The sequence below is a fragment of the Phasianus colchicus genome, chromosome 3 (assembly GCF_987193195.1).
Source record: "Phasianus colchicus chromosome 3, bPhaCol1.hap1.1, whole genome shotgun sequence".
In the NCBI taxonomy this organism is placed as follows: Eukaryota; Metazoa; Chordata; class Aves; order Galliformes; family Phasianidae; genus Phasianus; species Phasianus colchicus.
Genome location: NC_143438.1, coordinates 65,716,674 through 65,736,384, shown reverse-complemented (window position 1 = coordinate 65,736,384; position 19,711 = coordinate 65,716,674). Strand labels below are relative to the sequence as shown.

The window sequence follows — 19,711 nt, the reverse complement described above, 5'->3', positions numbered from 1 at the left end:
TTTTCGTGTTTTCTAATAAGATTTCAGTGTTCAGAGATCATGATAAAATATCAACTAATGTCACCTTTTTGTAATATGTCACATATTTGTTATTTTTAAAATAATAGTCCTTTTTTCAAGATCTCCACTTTCATACTTGTAATTCTTTCATGTTCAGAATGAATCCCTGCTATATCTCACTCAATATTGATCTTGAAGGCATTTCTCCCAATCCTTTTCCCAGTGTGGTCACTGAACAGTATAAAGTTCAATAGGAAGATCAGCTACTCATCCACTTTTTGCTAAAGCAATTTGTATTATGGATTTATTTTAGCAGTCTACAGTGGCAGTTGCTGTTTTTACTATTTAAATGCTTTGATTATCTGACCTTGCTTACTTTATCTTTTTAAGTGCTGTGCACGGGCTTTAAAGTTGATCAATAAATGGGGATTCCTCCACCACATTATGTTGAAATCAATCCTGATTCAGACTATTTGTATTTCACTCTTATGAGTCTATCTGTCTTTCTTAATTTTATATTCTCTTTTCTTAAATAATTTTGCCTGCCACTGTAAATGCTTACTGTCAGGTATATTTCCGTTGCAATCAATTCAGCTTTTCCCAGTAGTAACTACACTGCCCAGGAAGACACAAATGCGTAGAATCATATTCTACTCTAGGATGGTCATCTGCTATATTATTACTATTACTGCAGTTATTTATTTATGCATTTGTGTCAGAAGTACTGTGAAATTCAATAAACACAAATTTTCACTTTCAAGTCTTCAATTTTACAGTAATTTTAAAAAAGCAGAGAGTTCATGGACATTTCATTTTGTAGCTATACCCTTATAGTTCTATGTTTACGATTTATGTCTTATGCATTAAAATCCAACTAAACAATACAAGACAATTAAAATGGTTCAGATTTTCTTTTTCTGGGGGGTGAAACAGGTAAAGTAATGTTGTTATCTGGCCTTTAATTATGCTACAGTTAAACAGATTTCTCAAGTCAAATGCAAGAAATAAAATTAGTTGTGAATTTGTGCAAATGCACTTCCTAAGAAACATTTTGCTATACATGATATCTATATATTTAATATAGATAAATATCTTAAATATTTCATTTTTTAAAATTTCTAATAAATTTTAAAATTTACATTGCTTTAATTCATGATAAAAAGGTTTTGGGTTTTTTGTTTGTTTCTTTTATAACTACAAGAAGCTTCAGCATACATATTTCAAAACAGAAAAAAAGCAGGAAACTGTACATGACATTGAGCAATGAAGCTAACATGCTGTTCACAGAGATCTGACTACTATGGTTATCTACTAAGGACATAAAAAGCCTACTAACTTACGACTTTGTTCTCACTTAAACATCTCTACAAACATTCAGAAGAGGGAGTATGATTTCCTCCTTCTTTAACTAAACCACATGAGCATGCACATGCATTCTCACATGAACAAATCACATTCATTTGGATTATTGTTAGATTAATCTAAAGTAAAATGATGAGTTGTTTCACATTTTCTGCAATCATCATGACTCACAATGTAACTTCTATAGTGAAGCATTGCAACTACTAAATAAAATAATAAGTAATCCTTAACATTAAAACAATCTTCATCTTAAATCTTGCAAACTCATGAACAGTTTTTCACATGTTTATGGGGTAACTGGCTTCATGAAACTGCTGATGTGTACATGTTTGAAAGACTGAAGCCTAGGAAGCCATTAGGATGTAATGTTACTTTTCTCATATTGCTATACAATAAAGTTTGTCCACTAGAAAAATAGAATTCTATCCACTTTTGACAAATTTTCTAGTTATTCATCTGATCGAGAATGATTCTGCTTCAAAGTTATTTCGGGTCCAGTGGATACTGAGGCTTTGAGTAGCACCTGTTCTCCAACTTTCTTTGATCCTTTTATTCTTACCTTAAAGTTCTCCATACAATTTTCTGATTTTTTTAGGAGAAAATAGGATTTATACTGTAAGAGGTTAGACAACTGTAAACAAGATGAACCTTCTGTAATCTATGCAAGTATTTCTGCTTCAGTGTCTCCATACAGTGCACACTGGGATATATATGATGAGAGAGGGAGGATAAAAGGAAACATGACCACAAATATCTTAAACATTTAGACAAGTATCTTAAACATTTAGATCTTAGAAGACACTAGTAATAAAATATATTTAGGAAAAATAATGGAATGACAGAGGTCTAAATCATATTAGCACCAGTGGCAATGTATGCAAATACTTGTCCTAATTTGTGAAAGCTGTCATTAAACTCACATTTCAAACACGATCCAAGTAAAAGTTACATATAAAGTGAAAAAAAACCAACAACAATTAGATGAAAAAAAAAAAATAGATTGAGATTTTTAATAGCAATTTTATCTGCATGAAAGAATAGTGGCTTGGGCATCTGATTTAGAATGCAAATCATACTGAGAAAAAAAACAGAAAATATGCAACAGTTCTTTACAAAATGGCAAATGCCTGGGTTTTTTTGTTTGTTTGTTTGTTTTTCTTTTCTGGAAATGAATAACTTTGGAAACATGAAATAATGATTTCTAAGATTTGTCTGTTTACTATTTCTGTACATACTTTTACATTTTTAAAGGATAGATTGATAATTATACTTAGATACTTCCCTTTCTGTATTTTTACGAGGAATTTTACTTGATACAGGCTGTCACTCTTAAAAATGAGTATTCTTTTATTCACATTTTCAGGGGAGCCCTTATTCTTTTCCAGTAACTAATAAAATCACCTATTTAACTATGAGACAAATTCCATTAAGCACTGCTGGAATTTGTGGTGTGAGGAATGTGGCATTTTTTTTTAGCCCCTTAGAAAATAAAAATAAAAATAAAAAGGTGGATAAAATTACTAGAAAGTATGAAACAATAGCATCTAATATATGGGGTGGGCAGTTCAACTTAGGTAATACTAACATCATTTCTGAATATTTTTCATTTTATTGATGCAGCAGAGGGTAAATTTTGAAGAATTCACTGTGTCAAGTGTTATGCATTTCTGCAGAGCACAGCTTAAAAGAGACAACTCCATACTGTTTCCCTCAGGTGGGTAAATGTTAAGAGAGAAGAATTCAAGTTTCATGATGCAGCAGCACAAAGCTGGGAAGTGAAAATTATGTTGCAGCAGAGTCTTGAAAATATGACTGTAAAAGTTAATCAATAAAATGTCTATTCCTGTCTATTCACTAGAGGCCCCAGCTGCATAGCTTCACACAATCGATACTACAAATTATTACGATTTCCAGGTTCCCACTGGACATTCCGAACAAATCTTTCAAGTGTAACAGGCTTATATTGGAGGCTGGGGGAGAGTGTGTGTAACTTTAGGTTTATTTCATCCGGAATAAGTATATAGCAAACAAAGCTTGTGACTATTTAAAACTTTTGGTTACACCTGGAATGCACGCATTTTCAGAATCCAATACAGTTAGCATAAAATATTTTTATTCTATTTTAGAAATAATTATTTTTGTAAACTAAAAAAAAATAATGCATGTTTTATTGTTTTTTTTAAATGTTCTTCAGTGCTTTCCTTTTACACTGCTTCCAGGAGAAATATCCTTTAATGTACATTTACATAACAAGAAAATAAAAGCATGCAAAAATTGACTTTTTCCTTACAGGCGTCACAACAGCTAAGGCAGAATCTTAAATCTCTGGATAGTTTAAATCCACCAATTTATGCTGCACTGCATTTTCCTTTGCAAGGTCCTAAGCTCTCACCTTGATACCAGCTGCATTTGCCAGAATCACTAAGTAGGGTGGTAGGTAAAGTCCAGAACTATATGACTTCGAATAAGTCAGCTCCAAAGGGACGTTACTTTACAACACGTGCTGTACCCTTCATAGTAAATGAACATAACCTTTACGACATGCCCTGTCCCAAAACACCCAAGGGACAGAGATCCATTGTTCTTTCTGCCTCTCAAGGAACAGAGCACAGCAGATACTGTCTGGCACATGTTTGTTTTCAGGTATTCAGTGAAGTGTTATCTTTAAGGGGGAATTTAATATCGAAAATCTTCAATTTTGTTTCTCATGTTTATCTTTATAATTTCAACATTATTAGAATTTAAAATTTACAGTGTTACTTTTCCTAATTTGACAAATACTTCTCTGTAATCCTGCAGTAATATCACAGTACTTTTAAAAAACAAGTGTCACAAACTTAAACATAAAACTTAACCTAAGAGCCTATAAAAATAATATTGACAACTTATAGAGCTATAACCTGAAGACTCTCATAACTCCAAATACATTATGCTTATGCACTAAATTAACAAATCTACAAAGCCAACAAACATAATAGTTTGGTGAAAACAGAAATAGAAAAATAGAACAGAAAAAGAAAATTGAATATAAATAGAAAAAAGGTGGGTTAGTTATTTTTTGAATGTTAACAGATTCATTCAAGTTTTGAATTGCTCACACAATGTATACTATGAAATAGTAAAAAAAAAAAAAAAAAAAAAAAGTGTCTCTCAAAGTCTTGTAATGTTTATCATTTGGCTTTCTATTTCAACAATAGAGAAACTCATTTCACTTTTGCAAAATTCCTGCTCTATCAAATGTTGTATTTCATCACACATTTGATCAGATACAGCTGGAGGTTTCAATCCTCCCACATCCCCCACCCTTTCTACCACTCTATCACACAAAGTTACAGCCAGTAGTCCTAGAAGATTTTAACCTTTTAATTTTGAAATAAATATCTACAGGAATTTGCATAACATGGCATTTTGGCAACTGAAGAATCACTTGAAATGGTTAAGAAATCTTACTGTAGCAAAGGAGTCAAGATAGGTTAGGAAAGCAAATCAGTGACACTACTCTCCCTAGAGAAGTATACTAGTAAGGTCTTTAGAGGTATAACTAGAGGTTGAAAACCACCAAGCTATTTTATTTAAAGAAATGAAGACATATTGCTGAAGACAATGTTTTTGTTCTTGTGCATTTTTTTCTTCCCATAGAGATTTTCCAAGTCTTCAGCAGAAAAATTGACTTTAAACTTTTGAATACAGAAGAGTGAAGTTCCAGTCTAGAAGCCATTTACACTGAGCATACAAATTATAACATTGTCATATTGTGATTTTGAAGCATTATGTTTATTGCATCTAAACCTAGCAAAGCTTCTCTCAGAGGAGATTTGTAGAGACAGACTTTGATGCTTGCTACAAAACTGAGATAAAACATTTAGCTTTAAATGTTCAATCTACCACTGAATGAATAAACTTTTTTTCAGTCATGCTATCTTTATAAAGCATTTATCTGTGCTCTACGATATTATAAAACAGCTTGAGTTTCTGTCTCTATATTTAGCAATTTTTTAATATAACATTTGTAACAGTTTGCATACAATAAGGCAAAAAGAAACAGTAGTGAATCATTTTTACCATACTGTAAATCTTGAAAAATCTGAATAATGAATCAGTTTGTGCCTCAATACAAAAATACATTTAAAGTCATTATAATTTATATTATATTTATAAGCTATTTTTAATTAAAATCTTCAGAGCTAACATTTAAACTTATAAACTTACTTTTTTTTTTTTTCTAAGAATAGAGGTACCTTTTTCTGTTTAAACTTTTCTTTACTATGCAATCTCATATGTGCTTTACTGCTGTGACTAAAAGTTTAAACACTAAATTTCCTTTTACTTGGCAGTATCTTGCTTAGAGACAGCTTCTAAAAAAATTAAAGAAAATAAAATGAGTACTTAAACTTCAGTCTCAAAAAATAGGAAGATGAGAATAACATTAAGGTAGAGGTAACAAATATTATTTTACTTCAACACCACAGAATCTTTTTCTTTTTCATTCCAAAAGTAAAACAGACCACTAACAACAGTATTTTTTTTCAAATTTTAAGTGCAAAATATATTTTAAAGTACACATTAATCTTTTAGATTTAATAGTTTATTCAATAGCTATAGAACATATTTACACTACATCTCACCTGAAATAAATGCTTAACATAACACTTATTAAAAGAATTTGCTGCTGTCTTTAATGTCTTCTGTTTATGAAATACTATAAAAGCAGTAACTCACTTGTAATCACTAATTTCTTCTTCAGAAGCTATAATACGTTCTCTCAGGATCTTCATTCAGCTCTGTCTGTGATTTTCTACTGTTCTGTTCTTGGTGAACTGTTTCTGCTGTTTGCTCACTTAGCTGCTCTTGAGTTGCTTTCAAGCTGGATTCCATTAGAAGAAGTTTTTCATCTTGACTGGCAAGTTCTTGGGCTGAGAGATAAAAAAAAAAAAAAAAAAAAAAAGGAAAAGAAAAGAGAAAAGCATTACATTTTAAATCTAGGCTGAGTGATATTTTTGTTTTAAAAGTAATACAGTGCATTGCAGCCCTCTATAAGGGCTGGACAAATATTGTTTGCAGGAGAACAGCATAATTCTGTTCCAAAATCATTAGAGAAAATATAGCACAGATATATTAATAGTTGACTTAAGACTCTTTCCTTGTATTACAGTAAATATAAATAAAGAGTCTTGGATTCAGTATTCTGAAAATATTTAAACTGCTACCAGATCTTACTGTATATATAAAAATTCAGTATTTAGCTCATTCTAAAGCAAATGTCTATTTCTATCATATTTTGTTAATGTAAGTAATTCTGGAATTCAAATCATAGTTTTAAGAAGATAATAGCTCTTGTACCATTTTACAATCATAATGTATACAATTTAACCACAACGTCTTCAATTTCAGTATGTTGTGTTTTTTTTATGAATTACTGAGTACATACATAGTAAAAACCTGCTATTTTCCAAGGTCATCCAATAGATGGCAATCTTTCCTTAGACCAAAAGAAATAAGAGCAGTACAGCTCTCAGAAAAATAAGTGATTTAAGACAAAGACATTTTTCCTTTGTTCTTTGTTGACCATTTTCCTAAAAGATATATGTTCATAGGCTTTAATTTAAGTTTTTGACCCTTAGTGTGTGCATGTACAAGTTTGTGACGGTGTATGGGTGTATGTGTACATGTGCAGACACACATATGAATTTGTTTTTATACTGTTCTCTAAATATATGGCTTCAGGCACACAGGCACATTTAGTTACTAGTTTTAAGATATATTGGAATTGAACTGATCATTAAAGCAAGTGCTTCAGTACAAACATTTTTCAGGATGCATTCGCATCAGTAAGTAATATTTAAATTGTTTTGAAATTTGACACTAGAAAATTTAAGAACTGAAGAAGCTTTTAGTAATAGTAATTCAGTAAGTACCATAACAGGAGTTCACATGATCATAAATTGATCAGGAATAAAAAAGTTTTTTTTAATGTGTTGTCATATAATATTAAAGAGTGATAAGTACACCAGGTGTCAATGAAGCAAAAAAACCCACTATTTTTCAGTCTTAGTTGGATAGAATTCTTTAAGGAAAAACATTTGTGTTCTGTTAAAATGATTCTGCATTTATTGTCTTTAATGTTCAACAATGTTGACCATATGTGCACGATCTAAACTCAGCTATCACATCTACATTTATGAACTCAGAACATCCAGATTAATTTCTTTAAATAAAATATCGCTTTTTTCTTTTCTTATTGGCAGAAATAAAACTCAAATTCTTACAAAACAAGACAATAGCCACCACTACTGTAAATAAATAAAATACTATATATAAATTGCCTAAATTTGTGCCTCAGGAAGGCACAAAAACAACAAGAACAGCTACATTTTTAACAAGCAGCATATATCACCTACAGCCCATCTTTATTGGATTTCAAACACATCTGAATCTCTGTGAACTAATGAGTTAAATATTTAGCCAACATGAAAAAAATAACAATACAGTTTAATAATCAACTTATAACAAGTTTTCTTTCACATTTAAAAACCAGCTGTTTAGGTAAGAGCAATTTTGGTATGTATAAGACTAAGTTGCAGTTATTCAAAAAGAAATGTAAGACAAAACTCTATTTATCATGGATTTTTGGACCCATTTCTTTCATAAATATATATATAACAGTTCTGAGGAAGATGGCTTCATTAAAACCAATATGACTACTTATTTGAGTATACTTAATTATCTATAGGCTCTTAGTATTGGAGTTTGAAATTAAAAGAACAGTAAATAGTTTACATGCAATACATATTTTTCCTCTTTAAAGTTTTTTAGTTGTTGATTTCTTTCAGTAAAAGAATATTCTTTGTATTTCAAATGAAATGAATTCAAATTTCAGAACTTATTAAGCGATTGTGAATTTTATTTGAAATAACATTTTCTGTATTATCTAGGAATAGGCACTTAAAAACGTTATAAAACTTCTTAGAAGTTGTTTAGAGGTGTTGCCTGCTGCTTGGAGACCAAAGTGTATTCAAAAATGTATTTTATTTATATTAGTTTTCATTTGTAAACAGATTCAACTGTGCATATTTTGCAATTAACATACCTACTAATACACAAAAAAAGGTTCCTAAGTCACTATTTTTGATAATCTGTTTTAACTCACAGTGTCCTGATAAAAAAAGGGTTAAATTATTTTAAGTTTACCTATGCCTTGGACTTGAGCCTTGGTTGATCCCAAGCCAGAGGCGCTAGCAGCTGCATGCTTTATTTACAATCCCTTTGTCAGACTTACAACTGCCCCAGGCTATAACATAGTGTACCTAATGTTCAAACTGGCAGGTAATCTTATGTCAAACATACTTCTTTGATTTAAAGTGATCAATAGATTCTTGTAAAGAGGTAATTTCTCTGATGTTTCCACCTTGCCTTTCTTACAGGTGATTCACACAAAAGCCTGCTTATATGATGTACGAACAATAAACAGAAAGCTATAATCATGTTTTTTCAGATGTTTCCGGTGCACAACGATTTTGGATCAATACCCTGTGTAATACAATTATCTGCAATGATCTGGTTGTATTGAAAAAGAATTTGCAGCAGACCTCTAGGGGGTTTTATCCAGAAACACGTATCTGGCAATGTTGTGAATAGTGGAAGAGAAAATTAAGGGGTTGACACAGGCTGTCTATTATGTTCCAAATGACTTCATTAATATTTTATTTGCTAAAAGTAGTATATTTCAAACTCCACTATACTGTGACTTCAAAATATTCATACAGCAATTTCCTTTCGCATTTGCTTATTTTGAAAACCAGTTGCTGTTTTACTGTAACTAGTACGAAAACCAAATTTACAAAACAAAAATTATTTAAAGCAATTTTGGGATAAAATAAAACAATTGCTTATTTTTTCTATCTGTTTTTGGTTTTATACATATTATTCTTTCTTGAAAAAGAAAATCTATATTCATTACTGTGCTGCTGCAAAAGCTGTTACTTTGTCTATACTAAGGGTTCATCTTACTAGTTTAAAAAGTCACCTAAAATATTACCAATATCAAATATGTTACCTTAAATTCATACTTTGCATTGCTTGTGAATGAGTAGTGCTCAGACGATAGATAACAGAAATAGATGTTTTAACATATTAATATAAAGACCATGTGACAGAAATAGAAAACAGCATTTGTGTTTATTTAGTTTTGAGGACATTGTCTATATCATGAATTTACCCAAAAGCAGTACAGGAAAACTTCCAGTATTCACTTGATTGCATCCATTATATATATAAGATGGAAAATTTTTCAATTAGACTATTCTAAATTCATATTTCCGTAATATTACTATTTTTATACATTATTACCTGTCCTTCTGCACTGCTAATGCACACCCTGCAGTTTCTGATTTAGCTGCTGAATCTCAGTTCTCAGTATGGCAGTTTCTGTCTCTGTCTGATTCCTTTCTTTCTGTGTGTCCTGGATACTGGCTTTCAGTTTCTTGACCACACTGCCAAGGTGCTCCACCTCAGCCACTTTCACTTTGATTCCTTTCTTTGCCCGCAGGAAATCAGCTTCCGACTTTCTCAGAAGGTCATCTCTTTTGCGTATTGCCTGTGAAGACAAAAAGCATTCCAATAGTGCTTTTTATGATGTACTTTTTATACTGCATCCTGCTATTTTGAGCTATGGGGTACGTGAGATTATATAGCACCTCATTAGCAACTAGGTCAAGTATCCACAATCTCCTCCAGGATCAAAAAGTTACAAGGACTTTAATTTAGAATAGCCTGTTGAAAAAAAGATTCAGTATTACAATAAATGCATCATTAATCAATACTCATAAGTTCAAAGGCAAGTATATATATATATTTTTCCATGCAATTGTGAGAGAAATGCAGTTTGATCTAAATGAATGATTTTCCTTTTTTTTTTTTTTTTAATGTTTCATGAATTAAAAAATAAAGTAAAATAAAATAAGAATTGGGGATTGTTAACCTCTTGGTGCCAACTGCCACAGAGCTCTTTCATTTGGTACTCAGGCAAATGCTATAGGTTAATATGGCCATAGGGGTATACCGAAGCCATCAGAAAAAAAAGATGTCATGCTTGTTTTCTCTTGCTTTTTCTTGTTTTTTTTTTCTTTTACTTTTTTTTTTTTTTTCCTCATAGTTTAAAGTTCTTAATTGTGTAAAACAATGACTCAACTGTATTTTATTATTGGTTGAAGTTGTCATATACAACTTAGAGTCTGGATTTAGACAAGCCCATTCTGTCGAGGTGCAGAGACATACTTTTAATTTCTGTATGCACATATCTTAAGCATGTGTTGCAAGTTTATAGCCATAAGTTTATAGGTAAAAGTATCAATCACTATTGAGTATTCATGACTGACTCTGTGTTATTGGCTTGATGCCACACCTTGATTCTCTATCATGCTCCATCACGCTTCTTTTAATCTGAATATTTAGTACTCTTTCATGTCTTAATTACAGCAAATTGCACACAGTTGGCACCATTTCTTGAAATTAATCCCAGAGTACTTTGTTTCTGTCAAGCACAGTCAAAGCCTTGGAGAATAATAGTAAATGTTATTGCAGATCTAAATTTAAATGAATGTCTATGTATTTAACTTAAGCCTTTAATTATTCGTGCAGCACTGTTTTTGGTTCAAATGTTAAACATCCTTTTTTGAGAATTTAAAATTGTTTCAGACAGCTTGAAAATTGTGATGTTAACATGACAACAATTATTTGTATTAACACATTTTTTCAGGTGTGTAAAAGTTAATAGACAGCACATAATACCCTGCCACAGTAATGTTTCCATTTCATTCTGTTTATTCAGTAAATAATAAAAAGGTTTTAATTATAAGAGTTTTGCTGGGAGGTTAATTCTTTCTGTTGTCCTTTTTTGGCTAAGCAAAAAAAAAAAAAAAAAAATCTAGAATATTAATGACACTTTTTCCCTTTTTCCTCATTAGCTGATTCTTAAAATGTTTGTAATTGTATATATCTTGTACATCTCTTTCTAAAACACACTGAAAATGAGGAGGGGTTTTATTTTTCTACTTTTAGTATACGATTAAAAAAAAGATTTTGGAAAGTAAAAAAAAAACAGAGTATCTTAAATGATGTAATTTGTAATTAAAGTCATGAATTTGAGAAAGTTTCTAAAGAACTATAAATTATCTCAGCATATTATGAGGTGTAGTAATGTATTATACCATAAATAAAGCCCAAATATTTTCAGTTTATGAACTTCTTTGCGCAGAAAGGATTCTCTGAGCAAGGTAAAAAGAGTAATTAAAACCCCTATCACTTCTTATACCAAGAAAAAGTACGACATGGTACATTTCTGACCTTGAAAATGAGTATAAGGGGATTTGCAGTTATCTACAAACTTAACAGAAATCATATTCCTGTATTCACACAGAATCAAAGAGTAACAGAATTGTAGAGGTTGCAAGAGTTGAAATTTTTCCATAGGAGGAGACTCCACAACCTCTCTGGTCTGCTTGCTCTGATGCTCTGTCACCCTCACAGTAAAGATTTTCCTTGTCTTTATACGGAACTTCCTGTGCTCCAGTTTCTGCCCGTTGACCTGTATCCTCTTGCTGCACACCACTGAAAGGAGCCTGGACCCATACATTTGATTCCCACACTTTATTCTTAAGCATTGTAAGGTACCCCCTCAGCCTTCTCTCCTCTAAGCTGAGCAGTCCCAGGTCTCAGCCATTCTTCATAAGGAAGATTCTCCAGGCCCTTCATCCCCGTTGTGGCCCTCTGCTGGACTCTCTCAAGAAGCTCCCTGTCTTTTGTGAACTGGGGAGCCCAAAAATGGATGCAGTACTCAAGATGTGATCTCAATCTGCTGGATGTGCTTTTTTTAATGTGCTCCATTTATGTATATCAGCATGCATTTTGCCAGTATTTCTATCACAAATTCTAACATATCTTTAATTTATAGACAAACACCAGAGAAATATCCACTTAGAAAATTTGTGATAAAATATTTTTTGCCTAGAAATCTTAACAAGTAAGTGTACTGCGTGACTAGCTACTTCACATTCTACTTTGCAATGTGATTTTTTAAAAGATAGCTGTTTTGCTTGTTCTGATAGCAAGAGCATACCTGATCTTTTGACTATGAAGTTTCCTGGGCATCTGCAAGATCTCTTTCAAGCTGTGTTATCTGATGTTCTAGCTGAGCAAATTTCACTTTGTGTTTCGGCTGGGAAGCTATTACATCCAGATGCAGGGACTTCAAGGTTTTCTCTAGTTTTTCAATTTCAAGAACAGAACTTTCTTTTCTTTTTTTCTTCTTTTTCTGTTGGTTAAATATATTAGCAGCTTCAGCTTTTTTGTTCCTGTATGATCTACTTATGTTCTTCAAATCTGGAGGATTTTTCAAGATCAGATGCCCATGTTTTAAATTAGAAATTATTGTACATTTTAGCAGTTTTTAGATTCACTTATCTATCATTTAATAAACATAAAAGATGGTTTCATTTCCAGATTTAAAATGTGGACTATGCTGCTGCTTGTGATTTGTACATTAGTTTTGATAATTTTTGAAAATAGTTACTAAATGTATTATGTAATAATTCACATTCTCCTAAAAAGCAGAGTTGAATCTTTCTTACCTGCAAAGACAAAATTAGATAACAGTGCTATATTATCCCCCAAAATATATATTTAGGTAGTTGTTTATTTTGAATTATTTGAGCTAGTAAAGTTCTGTGGTTCTGCAATATATTTGGTTATATATTATAACAATTCAAGTGCAGAACCTTCCCATCAAATGTCCAAAATTGATATTCTGTGAAATCAGATTAAACTTGAAATATGACACTCTCTTCTTCAGAAATATTTTAAAAGTACATAAGATTTTTTGATATGCATGATAGATAAGACAGACAACTCTGTCCTCCTTAGGTATTTTAAGACAATATCTGTGGTAGTCCTTGGGAATTTCTGTTTGTACCTTTTTTTAACTCCTCTGTGATAAAGGCAGCTCTTCCGTCAGCTGGTCAATCACGTTTTCACACTCCTTTTTCCTTATTGTAATGTAATTATTTGTTAGTTTAGTTACAAGGATGTCAACATTATTCAATTTTAGTGTCAACACTATGTCCATTCAATATCATGTAATAGTATAAAAAGTACTTAAGTGTGACAGAACAGAGTCTCTAAATAAAAACATGCATAAAAAGTTTTTCTCCTAAACTTTGCTCATATTCAGATTTCTAAGGCACTATGAAATGACTTTAAAAAGTCATATTTTCCAAGCTTTTAAAAATATCTCAGACTTTCTAACAATTTAGAATGATCTTGCTGGTTTTTTTTTTGTTTGTTTTGGTTTGGTTTGGTTTTTTTTTTGTGACCATTTCCTAAGGTAACTATCTAGGATTTGATAAATCTTCAAAACCCAGTCATTTTCTAGGTAGTTGTTTCTAGGCTAAGGATATGAGTCCATAAACTGGAGCATAGGAAGTTCCGCACAAATATGCAAAGTGAGCACGGAGCACTGGCACAGGCTGCCCTGGGAGGTTGTGGAATCTCCTTCTCTGGAGATACTCAAGACCTGCCTGAACACCTACCTGTGCAACCTGAGGTAGGGGGCCTGCTTTGCAGAGGGATTGGACTAGATGATCTCTGGAGGTCCCTTCCAGCCCCTACAATTCTATGATTCTATGATTCTGTATTCATATACAACGTGTAGGAATTTTTCCCTCCCCTCCCCTTTCCTTCCTTTCCCTTCTCTTTCTCACATAAAGAGAAATTCCAAGTTACTTGATCATTTCATTACAATTTCATTTCTGAGTTCTTTTGAAATCTCTCTCACAGAATTCTTCGTTCAAAGAACACATGACAGAGTTTAAAACAATAAAATTGCAGATTAATGCCCACTTATTGTTTATTCTTCAATAGCAAAAACTTGTTAGGATCTCATAGGTATTCATTTACCCCTACAGGGTAAATGCTTTTTAAAAGCTAAATTTGCTTTTAATAGATTATTAAATAAGTTTACTCACCAATACTTAAAAAATGACTCATTATGTCTAATAAGAGACATAAAAGTATGATTATGATACTCACAATCACAAACTAATATTTTTACACTGGGAATGACAATTTTACCTGTTCTTCTACATAGAACAAGGAATTTCATCATCTATAATTTCTGTCCCGTGTCTTCTCTTCTAGATGATGTTTACTATTAAGAAATAAATTCAATATCCTGTAAACTGCAGGCATACAAAGAATGTACTCTGTTCCCTGACAGTTTGGTAAAGGATTCAGTAACATATACTGTTTTTTTCTAATATGAATTTTTCTATCTTTCTCTCATCATTGAAACACATTGTCTTCTCTTGGATTAAGGGGATCTTTGCCATCACTAATTTTCTACTTCAGCAGCTTCAGTGTAAATATGAACTCAATTTTACAAAAATAAATTCACTTAGATATTCTTTCTGTGGGTTAGTTTTCTGGCCTAAGATCTTTGTAATGACTTCTGAAACCATTGGTTTGCTTGCTATACTACTTTTCAAAGTATCAGGCAATCACTAAATAGCAATATGGAAGTAACAGCAACTTCTATTTTCATACAGAAGATGGTTATATCTCTGGAACTGTGTTCAAAATTTTCATGGTTATAGATAACAAATCCTTCTAATAAAGTATTCTAATGAAAGTATTTAAGAGCTTTATTATCATACACATCTTACTTCAAAAAGTGATCTCTCATCCTGAAAGCGTATGTTTGAAGAACCCAACCAAAACTTACATATAAGTAAACATGCTTGTATGCGTGAAGCATATATTTATATATGTCTGCCTGTAAAACAGTCAGAAAAACTGACTTGTGTTTTTCCCTTATCACTTCAGCATTTTTGTTTCTTCTGCTCACTGTATCAGAAATAATTTTATCTTCTTCTATAACACTGAAAATGATAAAAACTAAAACATTTTCCAACTTTATTATAAATGCTCCATTAGCTTATACTTAAAAATGTATCACTTTTGATATTTCAGTTTATTGCCACTGTATTTAATGCATCCCACACTGATTGTGGAGTCTTCCTTTTAATCAGAATATATGCGGTATTCCTTGGTGAAAAGGGAATTTTTTTCACTGAAAATATAATTCCTAGCTAAAATCTGTATATATTGTCAATATAGGTCACTGTAACTGATAACAAATAAATATTTACTAATATTTTGTGCAGCAAGCTAATGGAAATCCTGAACTATTGTGATATTAAACTTGCAAATTGTGAAATATTTTGTTCGTAAATAATTGCTTAACTCCTTGTTAACCTTATCTGTATGTATTTTGAGGAAAAAAAGGACTCTTGTGAGCTGTACTTATATAATTGCATGGGCCAATGCCTGACTATGCAGGCAGAACCATACTTCAGAGTGATGATTTGAAGCCAGGTCTGTGAAGTATTTTATCAGTGTTTCTAGCTCTGAATTTTAAGTTGAGGTCTCTTCTCAAATAGATGCCACTGAGATGTGAATGACCCATACATTCTCATAAATAACAGAAACTAGAATCTAAAGCCTCCTAAATCTCCTGCAGGCTCTGCACCTCCTTTCCCTCTCCCATTCTGCTGAATTGTGGGTACCTGGCCTCTTAACACAGCTCTATCAGATAGAATGTGAAAAGAAAAACAGAAAATTTACTTAGCAGAATTCTTCACAAACTTTTTGTATTAAATTAACACAGATATTGAGATATTTTTTTCTATGAAAAACAATGCTGCTGTGAGACACTGCTTAATATGGTCTCCTCACTCAGTGTGAAAAAGAATCTACTTAACGGCCTGAAAAGTGTAGCCCCGGCTGTTTCTCACTGAAAGTCCTTTTTATGTATTGTGATGATTTCCAATCCAACTGCAGACAGACTGTTCTGAAATAGACATTTTTATTTTCTTGCTGCTTTCTGAACACTGATGTTTCTTTCATGCTTATCTGAGGAGGGAAAAATATTGTCCTATATGGATGGACAAGTAGTTGGAACACGATTAAAGCTGATGATCGGTGAATGTATTTCTCTGAGCTTTTCAGTGCTGATCTAATGGGGTGTCAGATGCTTGACAATATGTCAAGCATTCCTTCTGGCTCTTATCAAGAGGGTATTTCAGTAAACTTGCTTTTGACACAAAACCACAAAATAATGTTTGGATCATTTATGGAAATACTGCTGTTTCTGTGACCATACCATGAACCAGACTGGGAAGATCGTCTGGACAATAAGCCTCACTGTTTGCGTATTTATTCTATTTTTTTTTTTTTCTATTATTTATTTATTCTTTCTGAAATATCTCCAAGTACGCACCTTGATTTGGTTCATCAAGTGTTTACAGAAACAGCAGTGTCTGAACAGCATATGGAAGAAGGTTAAGGAAAAAAGTATGCACTGGAGAGGGAAAAGCATGTTCGCCTAAGATATAATTGCCACCTGGGTACTCAGAGAACCACAGCACTATTCAGTTTCCTTTTAACATTTGCAATCATCTACATCATGATGGATCTTATCATCCTTCTCTATTAACACGTAAATACCAGCTTTTTTTTTTTTTTTTCCCCCTACGTCAATCATATTTTTAGAATTCTGAGTTTATTTCTGTCTATTAAGCTTTTTTTTATCTGCTATTTGGACTTGTGCCTCCTGTCATTAATTTTCATGCTTTTCAACTTTAACTAGGGTGATATTTAAAATATGAATATTTTCTTTTGTGATTATAGGAGTGTGAGTTTGGGGCACATGGGAAAGCTTCCTCAGATAATTCCCAGTTACTATTTACAGCACCAGTCAGCCCATATCCCAGGAGAATCCATTGACTAGACAAAAAATTAAAGGAGGAAACGAAATCATAGTCGTTACTAAAATGCTTATAAAACATAACTAATAAATAACCATTTTAAGATGTGATTTGGGTTATTCAGATAATATTTCCTAATGTCATAGAAAATGACATAAAACATAAGAAAATGATATGCTAAGTGCTATTAGATATTTTTTGCAAACAAAATCAAGGCAATTATTGTCCTGTAGAATTATCTATGTTTACTACTCAAGGTGTAGATACCAATGAAAACAAGTCAACTATTAAAATAGAATTGTAAGATTAATTTGCTTCATGATGAGTTAAGAATTATGCTATTTATTTAAATTCTTCCCTACAACAAGATGATGCTGCAGCAAATAAGGGTAAATTATCCTGGGCTGAATTAGGAGCAGTACTGCCAGCAGACCAAGGGAAGTGATCTTTCCCTCTACTCAGCATTTGTGAGGCCAAACCTGGAGTACTGCAACCAGTTCTGGACTCCCCTGTAGGAGAAACATGGATCTGCTAGAGAGATTCCAACAAAGAACAGCAAAGATAAACAAGGGACTGGAGAATCTCTCATATGAATAAGACTGACTGGAGAAGAGAATGGAGAATGCAAAAAAGATGAAGCTAGGCTCTTTTCAGTGGTGCTGGAATGTAAAATACTCCATGTGGTCATCAGGAAGCACTCATTTACTGTAAGGGTGACTGAACACTAGCACAAGTGTACCAAAGAGTTTGTGAAGTGGTCCTCCTTGGAAATATTTAAAAAATAGCTGGACTTGGTACTGGGCAACTAAATGGCTCTAGATATTCTTGCTTCAGCAGGAGACATGGATCAAAGCATCTCCAGAGATTCCTTTTAACCTCAACTATCCTGTATCTGTCTCTGTCTTTCCTATATGTGAGTTTTGTGTAGCATTTTTATGTTTGATGCTATATTTACCATTATTGATTGATAGTGTTCTCAGATGACTGCCCTAATAGACAGTAGAAATTCCAAATTATAATCCTATATAGTCATGAAATACTAGACTTGAAAGCAATGAACAAACTTTGGTACAGGAAAACTTAGTGCAGAACTAAAGCTTTCTGGTTTTATGTCTCAGGAGGGTAAAAAAACTTTTCTGAAGTTCCAAATAGGAAATACTAATGCTTAAAAATGGGCTTAAAAATGTATTCATAAACGGATTTTTTTTTAAAGTTGTTACTACTAGAAAGTACTGAAAAACAAGAAATATTACACAATTGCCCCAGAGATAGGTATTTAACATGTAGAATAAACACCATAGTTTTGTGGTTCTTAAAACTTTTTTATGATCTTTGTAAATGTACATACAGTTAAAAAAAAAATAAATCTATGGTTAAATCCTCAGAAAGATGGTGTAGATATATCAATACACAAATTTAAAAGCATCAGAGAACACCATATAATGAATGAAAGGTTGTATACTTACGCACTATTGAGTTACCTCAGCCTGACAGATTACCACTGTCAACTGATATACCACAACTGATTCCAGGTGTCATCTTTGCTTATTCCAAATGGAAGTAGTATGCATTTGTTTCAATCGTCTTTACTGACATTAAACATTTTGATTGACAAAGACAATTTCCACAATTGATCTGAAATGCAATAATATTTCTGGTTATGTGTCCATAATTTGAATGAAAGTATGCACCTATGTTTTAAATACTTTCTTAACGTACTTTTCTAGCACTGTTTAAATACAATATATATTTCTATACTTGCACAAATATAAATACACATGTGAAAAAAAATAAAAATCAGTCAAATTAAAAAAATATATATAAATATTTAATTTTACAATTTTGTGAGGAACAATAAGTTTTTAGGTTTACGACTATTAATGAATTACCAAATATTTTTGAAATGTTATTAAAGTCCTAGACTAGTCTTCAGCATATAAATAAATAAAGAGAGGAATGCTGAGTAAAGGAGTGAACCCATTCTCAAGCAGTATTAAGGTTTGTTCAAGGGCTATTGTGTCTGCCATGAGTGAACAGAGATGAAGATTTACAGATACTGAAATTAAAAATGACTTTCACAGAGTAGTCAGCTCCCTTTAAGACAGTCACAAACACAGCCAAAAAAGGGCTGAACAAGACCACCTGGATATAACTATTTGCAAGTGGAAGCAAGTGGAAGCAAGTATTACCAAAACCTAGCTGAGATGGCAAAATTTGGTAGCAAGATGAGAAATTTAGGTGAAGCATACTTGTAGTGTTATCTTCAAGCATATTCATATATACAGACATTTCACCTGGAAGCTGCCATCTATTGAACTAAAGGGTTATGGTTAGGATTATGTTAGCATTTCACTTTTCAGATGCTAAAATGAAGAAAAGGACATCTAACACAGAAGAACTAAATTCTCAGCTGGAGTGCATACCAAGCACATTTTCCAATAGCTCCTTTCCCTGAAATTCTATGGGAAGTTTGGAAGTTCCTCTGAAGGTGTCTATGACTCTGTAGACAAAAACACTCCTTCCTGATTCTAATA

General features: G+C 32.2%; 1 long non-coding RNA gene across 1 annotated transcript; it reads right to left on the bottom strand.

The window, feature by feature from the left end:
• Positions 1 to 6,041: 6,041 nt before the first annotated feature.
• On the bottom strand, positions 6,042 to 18,777 carry LOC149918648 (uncharacterized). Its single transcript, XR_016465623.1, has 3 exons — positions 18,644 to 18,777; positions 9,709 to 9,955; positions 6,042 to 6,275 (listed from the first exon to the last, which is right to left on the bottom strand). It is a non-coding gene; the product is annotated as an uncharacterized LOC149918648 (long non-coding RNA).
• Between the last annotated feature and the right edge of the window lie 934 nt (positions 18,778 to 19,711).